Source organism: Gekko japonicus, unplaced genomic scaffold (assembly GCF_001447785.1).
Source record: "Gekko japonicus isolate JY-2015 unplaced genomic scaffold, Gekko_japonicus_V1.1 scaffold7470, whole genome shotgun sequence".
Lineage (NCBI taxonomy): Eukaryota > Metazoa > Chordata > Lepidosauria > Squamata > Gekkonidae > Gekko > Gekko japonicus.
In genome coordinates, this window is record NW_015165488.1 from 880 (window position 1) to 9,219 (window position 8,340).

The following is an 8,340-nucleotide window of genomic DNA, read 5'->3' on the forward strand; positions in this document are numbered from 1 at the left end:
TGTTAATTCAAGCATGGCTGGACCCAATCCAGAGAAACCGAAGACGGCAATAACAGCTCTCAGAGGGTGTGGGGCCCATTCATGCAGTCGGCTCCCGCGAACTGCCAAAGCCTCGGGCCTGCCACGAACTGCTTTTAAGCACTTTTCCAGCCTGCTTCTATGTTAATGACCGTTTTACCCTGCTGGTTCTGAAGAAATATACCACAATGGGTTTATTGCTGAGATGCTGAGTTTCATGGGATTGTTTTGGAGGAGGAGGAGGAGGAGGAGGAAGAGGAGAAGAAGAAGAGAGGAGACTGGATTTATACCCCGCCCTTCACTACCCAAAGGAGTTTCAGAGCGGCTTACAATCTCCTTTCCCTTCCCCTCCCCACAACAGACACCCTGTGAGCAGTGTTCCCTCTAAGCTGAGTTGGTGTGAGCTAGCTCACAGTTTTTTAGCTTCCAGCTCATACATTTTGTCTTCGCTCAGGAAGGATGGCTCCAGAGCAAGCTAATTTATGCAGCAGCCAAATCACTGGCTCACAACTTCAATGCCAGTAGCTCACAAAGTAGACTTTTTGCTCACAAGACTCCACAGCTTAGAGGGAACATTGCGGGTAGGTGGGGCTGAGAGACCTCTTTCCAGAACTGTCCTTGAGAGAACACCTCTGAGGCCACACCAGCAGGTGCAAGTGGAGGAGTGGGGAATCAAACCCCGTTCTCCCATATTAGAGTCCGCACGGTGGCTCAAGTGGTTAAGATGCTGAACTGCAGGCTGTGGAAGGACGGTAGTTCAGCCGTTCAAGACCCGAGTGTGCCGCATGACGGAGTGAGCTCCCGTCTCTAGTTCCAGCTCCTGTCAACCTAGCAGTGCGAAAGCAAGAAATTGCAAGTAGATAAATAGGAACCACTTCAGTGGGAAGGGAACAGCGTTCCGTGCGCCTTGGTGTTTAGTCATGCCGGCCACGTGACCACGGAAACGTCTCTGGACAGCGCTGTCTCTTCGGCTTTGAAACGGAGATGAGCACCGCAACCCTAGAGTCGGATTCGACTGGCTTTAGAGCAAGGGAAGCCTTTACCTTTACCTTACTTAACCACTACACCAAACTGTCCTTTATTATGGATACTATTGCTTTAAGCTCTTGTGTCTGCTGCTGTTTTTAAGGCTAGAGGGGTTTGCCACTGCTGCTTCTGGTATTCCTTGGAGGTCGCCCTTCCAAATACAAGCCATGGCTGACCCTGCTCAGCTCCTGAGATCTGGCAGGATCTGGATAGGGCTATCCAGGTCAGGGCAGCAGGGTATGAACTTTTGTGAGTCACTGCTCACTTCTTTAGATACCTGAAGTAAGCAGTGACTCACAAAATCTAATGCTGCCCGTGGCACATATTTTGTCAGTCTTTAAGGTGCTACAAAAATCTCATGCCGCCCGTAGCACTCTTGCTCTTTTCTAGTGCTAGGTAAACATTTCCCTTCCTGAAAAGCCAGTCGAATCCGACTGTAGGGTTGCGGTGCTTATCTCTGTTTCCAAGCCAAAGAGCCAGCGCTGTCCAAAGACTTTTTCCGTGGTCATGTGGCCGGCATGACTACACGCCGAGACGCACAGAGCACTGTTACCTTCCCACCGAAGCGGTGCCTATTTATCTACTTGCAATTTCTTGCTTTCGAACTGCCAGGTTGGCAGGAGCTGGGTCCAGAGACGGGAGCTCACTCCGTCACGCGGTACTCGGGTCTCGAACTGCCGAACTACATACCTTCCGGTCTGCAGCTCAGCATCTTAACCTCTGTGCCACCGCGGCCCAGACAGTGCTACAGACCGACCGACACGGCTACTCGTCTCGTTTTATTCTTTCGAAACATCCATATCCCAACTTTCCTCGTGGTTCAAGGCGGCCTTACAGCAGCATGACAGTCCTCCCCAGCTATAACCAAAAATAAAACGGCAAGCCCCGAATCTATAAACCCGCCCTTAAAAGACGCCTGCTAATTCACACCCCCTCCGAACCCCTGGCAAACAGGCAGGCTTTGCAGCGGCTCCTGAAGGTCTCCAAGGACGGGGGGGGGGGCTCCTCACCTCCTTGGGGAGCCCCTCCCACAGAGCCGGAGGCATGACGGAAAAGGCCCGGGCTCTGGTTGATGCCAGACGGGCCACCTTGAGTGGTGGGACAGCCGACAGAGGGCTGCCTGGCAACTGTAGCTGGCACACAGGGCCATACGGAAGGAGATATGCCACCGGTAGCTCTTCTGAGCACCAATGCGACCCCTGCCCCAAGTTTCAGGAAAGTGGGCGAGGCCCTTGCTCGGTGAAGCTTCTGGTTGGCAGTTGGTTCCCAGGTTGAAAACGTCACTGCCAGAGGAAGAAGAAGACGACGACGAAGAAGATGAAGAAGAAGATGATGACGAAGAAGAAGACAAAGAAGATGAAGAAGACAACGAAGAGGAGGAGGAGGAGGAAATTGGATTTATACCCCACCCTTCACTACCCGAAGGAGTCTCAGAGCGGCTTTCAAACTCCTTTCCCTTCCCCTCCCCACAACAGACACCCTGTGAGGTAGGTGGGGCTGAGAGAGCTCTGGCAGAAACTGCTCTTTTTCAAGGACAGCTGTTATCAGAACTATGGCTTGCCCAAGGTCATCCAGCCAGGTGCAAGTGGAGGAGTGGGGAATCAAACCTGGCTCTCCCAGATTAGAGTCTGTGCACTTAACCACTCGACACCAAACTGACTATTTTGGTGGATGAGAATTGTGGACGCAGCTCTCTGCGAGCTGCAGAAGAAGGAGGAGGAGGAGATTGAATTTATACACTGCCCTTTACTACCCGAAGGAGTCTCAGAGCGGCTTACAATCTCCCTTCCCTCCCCCTCCCCACAACAGACACCCTGTGGGGCAGGTGGGGCTGAGAGACCTCTTCCAAGGACTGCTCCTGAGAGAACAGCTCTGAGAGAACTTGTGACTGACCCAAGGTCGCCCAGCTGGCTGCATGTGGAGGAGTGGAGACTCAAACCCGGTTCTCCCGGATTAGAGTCCGCGTTCCTAACCACGACACCAAAGTGGCTCTCTAAGGCACCGCTGCCTCAGAGCCTAGCTCATCCCTTCCCCTCAGCTCTCCAAAGTAGCATTTCCATATCTCTGCATCACTTGAACTCTGCGAGGCGGAGGAGCATCTCTTGGATCCTTCAGGAACTCTCGCAGCCCTTGGAGGAAGCGACGCATGCACATTCTAAAAAAAGCAAACTCAGATGTGAGCACCAAACAGGGGCACCGGCGTTCTTGAAACGCCCCTCGCAGCGCACGCTGATGAATCAGAGAGCCCGGGCTCATTCATGCTCGCCAGGCAAGCGGCGGGCGCCAAGCGTGACTCACCGGAGCGTCTTTAAAGCCTTTGTCCCCCTGCCTGTTAGTCACACAAAAAAGTCTTTCCTTTCCCGGAATAAGACGCTTTCGAGCTATTCTCTCGTTGACCTTTCTGTGTCTTTCCTTAAATATCAGCTGCTTGGGGTGTCTGAGATCACCGGTGATTAACTTAAAGATGCAGTAGAGAAGCTAGATTCGAGACCAATGAAATTTTCGGGGTTCAAGCTTTCGCGAGTCAATGTTTCCGAAGGGAGCTCGCACCCCAAAAATCTTGTTGGTCTCTAACGTGCTGCGGGAGCTGAATCTAGTTCTTCTGTTGCAGACCAACATGGCTACCTTTCTAAAACTAAGGTAAAGGTAAAGGTCTCCCTTGCTCAAAAGCCAGTTGAGTCCGACTCTAGGGTTGCGGTGCTCATCTCCGTTTCAAAGCCGAAGAGCCAGCGCTGTCCGAAGACGTTTCCGTGGTCATGTGGCCGGCAAGACTAAACACCAAGGCGCACGGAACGCTGTTCCCTTCCCACCAAAGTGGTACCTGTTTATCTACTTGCAATTTCTTGCTTTCGAACTGCTAGGTTGGCAGGAGCTGGAACTAGAGACGGGAGCTCACTCCATCATGCGGCACACTCGGGTCTCGAAGTGCTGAACTACCGACCTTCCACAGCCTCCAGTTTAGCGTCTTAACCACTTGAGCCACCGCAGCTCCTTCTAAAGATGCAGGCTAATCGTTTCTTGCATCCAATCCCACCCACTCTTGGAGTGCGCACCAATTTCCCAGTTCGCCGGGCCATCCCACCGGCATACCTCGTACTGGGAAGTTTGTCCCAAAATGCAACAGGAGACTCCAAAATGGCAACCAGAGTGGGGAACAAAGGACAAGGGTCGTGGGCGTTCCCTCTAAGGTGAGTTAGTGTGAGCTAGCTCACAGGTTTTTAGCCTCCAGCTTACAGATTTTTCTCTTAGCTCAGGAAGGATGGGGCTCCAGAGCAAACTAATTTATGGAGTAGCCAAATCACTCGCTCACAACTTTAATGCCGATAGCTCACAAAGTAGAATTTCTGCTCACAAGGCTCAACAGCTTAGAGGGAGCATTGCTGGGCATTAGGCCCAGCCCCGAGATGCCCCATTGTAGCTATGGGCAGAGGTCACTTCCAGCAGGAGTGCACAGGAGAGGAGCTCCGGCAGTAAAGAGCCCAGGGGGCAGGCACATGCAACAAGCCTCACCCCCTGATCCCAGCAGCCCTCAGTCAGAGCAAGAAGCAGCCAGGTAAGATGCAGAGCCCCCTCCCCCCAGCCCCCTAGTCCAAAACAGTCCAGTGGCACCTTTAAGACCAAGTTTTATTCAGGTACTAGCTCTCCCTCCTCTGTGAGGACAGATCTGCATGTTCCCCACCCCCCTCCAATAGCTAGCAATCCAAAACAGTCCAGTGGAGCCTTTAAGACCAGGGTTTATTCAGGTACAAGCTCTCCCTCCTCTGCGAGGACAGATCTGCGCGTTCCCCCCCCCACACACACACAATTGCTAGCAATCCAAAGCAGTCCAGTGGAGCCTGAGCGGTGGGCGTTGCCTTCTGACACGCTTCCGGTGATGTCAGGGGGCGTGTCATATGGAAATACGTTATGCTAATGAGCTCCTGCACCTCTTTTTCTATGAAATGACCCCTGGCTATGGGCCTGAGAAAGGTTGACCTGTCATCAAAGCCTGCTCTTTTGGGCGGCGTTTTTCCTGCTTTTTTCCTTCCTGCCCTCCCTCTCATGATCTGCCTAAGTTCACAGAATCGGCATCGCTGACAGATGGCCATCTAGCCTCAGTTTGAAAAACCTCCAAAGAAGGAGAGAACCAAGCAACTGTGCCGAGGAACGGCAGAACAAAAAAAATGCCAAATGGCATCAAAACTTGAAATCTCCAGCAAGAAATGAAAATGGCACCAAACAATGATGGACCCCCCAAAAATGCCGAATGGCATCAAAACTTGAATCTTCAGCAAGAACATAAATGGCACCAAACAATGACAGAACCAAAAAAATGGTATCAAATGGTATCAAAACTTGAATTTCCAGCAAGGTGGTCATTTGGAAATTGATTCAACTGCACTGACTACAGTACTCTTGAGATCTTAAATGTGGAATATGGCACGCAGCCCTAAAGTAAAGGTAAAGGTTCCCTTGCTCGAAAGTCAGTCGAATCCGACTCTTGGGTTGCGGTGCTCATCTCCGTTTCAAAGCCGAAGAGCCAGCGCTGTCCGGAGACCTTTCCGTGGTCATGTGGCCGGCATGACTAAACGCCAAGGCGCACGGAACGCTGTTCCCTTCCCACCGAAGTGGTACCTATTTATCTACTTGCAATTTCTTCCTTTCGAACTGCTCGGTTGGCAGGAGCTGGAACTAGAGACGGGAGCTCACTCCGTCATGCGGCACCCGGGTCTCGAACTGCTGAACTACTGACCTTCCACAGCCTGCAGTTCAGCGTCTTAACCACTTGAGCCACCGCAACTCCTAGTAGGAATAAAAACCAAGGGGCATTGAACTAGATCCTGCGGATCCACTCTGTGAGCAGAGGGGCTTTCCAGTGGCAGAACAAGCCATCCCCCAACACAAAAAAGCTCTTGTGAGCATCTTGCATCAGAGGGTGTCTCCTTACACCTAGGAAAAAACCTCGGGATCCAACCCTTCTTAATCATTATCTCCAGCTCTACCCCACATACATTATTTGCTTCCATGGCAGATAATTCCAGTATCATAGAATGTTAGAGTTGGAAGGGACCTGGCAGGTCATCTAGTCCAACCCCCTGCACTCTGCAGGAGCAGAGCCAAAAGACAGCCCTACAACATACCCGAAAGATGGTCAGCCTCCGCTTGAAAACATCCAGCGAAGGAGCATCCACCACCTCCCGAGGGAGGCTGTTCCACTGCTCAACCACTCTTACAGTTAGGAAGTCGCTCCTGATATTTAGCCGGTAATGACTCCCTTGCAATTTCCACCCATTAGATCTAGTCTTGCAATCCGGAGCAAGAAAGAATAGATCTGCTCCATCTTCTTCATGACAGCCCTTCAGATATTTGAAGACTGCAATCGTGTCCCCTCTAAGCCTTCCCTTTTCCAGGCTAAACATACCCAACTCTTTCAGCCTTTCCTCGTAAGACTTGGATTCGAACCCCTTCCAGGGCTTTTTTTGTAGCAGGAACTCCTTTGCATATTAGGCGACACACCCCTAATGTAGCCAATCCTTCAATAGCATATAAAGCTCTTCTTACAGGGGTTACTGTAAGCTCTTGGAGGATTGGCTACTTTAGGGGTGTGTCGCCTAATATGCAGAGGAGTTCCTGCTACAAAAAAGAGCCCTGCCTCTCACCATCCTGGTGGATGGTGTAGATAACCTGAAAACCTGCCTCGCGGTTTCACGTGCCTTACCTGAGACGGATGCAGGTAGGGCTCAGGTGAGGCCAGGTTCGTCTGCACGGACACGCTCTTCTCCAGGAGGATCTGAGGAAAGCCCAGCTTCTCAAAGGTGTTGCGCTTCCAGTGCTTGTTCTCCTGCTGCGCCAGGGCCTCGTCCTCGCTGAAGGCCCGCACCACAGGGCCCGGCATGGGCAGGGGCACGGCCCCGTCGCTCTCGTAGCCCGAGCCGTCCTTCTGGGAGTCCCAGCTGCTCCGCTGCTTCATGTGGTAGTGGGCTTGCTGAGCCTCCCACGCCAGCCGGGCCTGAGCCAAGAAGGGCTCCGGGAAGCCCCTTGTCGACTCGGCCTCCACCGACCGGCTCTCCGTGCGATTCATCTGAGACCTGTTGCAGCCGGACGGCGGCCTCTCCTCCGGGAGACCGTCCTCCCGCTCCCCCGAGCCGTCCGTGGAGGAGGCGTTGGGGTCGTACGAAAGGGAAGGCTTCCTGCTTTTCCGTTTGCGAGTGCCGGGGGAGTAACCCGTGGAGGACATGGTGTTCTGCTGGCTGGACCACGACATCGAGTCTTCCCCCTGGGAGGTCTGGCTGATAGGGGGGCTATGCCGGAAGTCAGACCCTTCCATGCTGCTGTAGTCCCCCGACTTGACCTCCAAGCGTTGGTCCCTCATCAGACAGGGGCTGTGTTGCAAGGAGTACGAGCCACCGATAGGGTTGGGAGAATACTTGTGCCGGAGTCCGGTCTTCATCTTGGGGCTGGACCCCGACTGCTCGACGTACACCAGTTGCCTGACGTATTCCTTGCCGGCGGGGCTGTACTCCAGGCTCATGAAACGATCGGGACCCTTCTGCTTGGTCAACACCAGCTGCTGGTAGGGGGAGTTGGAGCCCTGCTTGGGGGACTGCAGGAAAGGATGGGGCTTGCGGATGGGCGATTTCTGCGGGGAACCGGCTTTGTAGCTACCACTGGTCTCAAACTGCATGTCCACGGGGGGCTCGTCGTAGATGGGGGCCTGGTACTCCATGGGAGGTTCCTCATACAAGGGCGGCTCGTAGGCATAGCGCGGGGAAGAGGGCTGGGACTCGCTGGAGTGTTTCCGGTGCTGGGCCTGGAGCGGGGAACAGTACGAGTCCCCCCGCCCCAGCAGCGGGGAGCAGCTGCCCATGTGCTCGGCCCGTTTTAGGAAGGGGGACTGCTTCCTCTCTGGGAAGAAGACAGCGTTGTCCGAATCGGGGGCAAAGGTTTGGAGGTTAGGGGAGGGCTGGCCTCCCGAGGGCCTGCGCGACCGTGTCCCCTGCTGGTTGTCAGGGATGTAGCCATTGCCTTGGTGCATGAGAAAGCTGGGCTCGCGGTCCGTCACTTTGATGAGCATCCGCTCCTTGGTGCCCGTGTTCCACCTGAGGGACGATGCCCTGAGCAGAGGAGAGAGAACACAAAGAGGCAGTTAGAAGCACGGGAGGTACAGAACTCACCTTCTCATCAACACTGCAACTGGTGTAGTAGCTAAGTGTGGCGGACTCTAATCTGGAGAACTGGGTTTGATTCCCCACTCCTCCACTTGAAGCCAGCTGGGTGACCTTGGGCCAGTCACAGTTTTCTCAGCCCAAAAGATAA

At 53.5% G+C, this 8,340-nt stretch overlaps 1 pseudogene; it reads right to left on the reverse strand.

Annotated features, from left to right (window-relative positions):
* Nucleotides 1-6,742: 6,742 nt before the first annotated feature.
* On the reverse strand, nucleotides 6,743-8,138 carry LOC107110003 (annotated as a pseudogene).
* Between the last annotated feature and the right edge of the window lie 202 nt (nucleotides 8,139-8,340).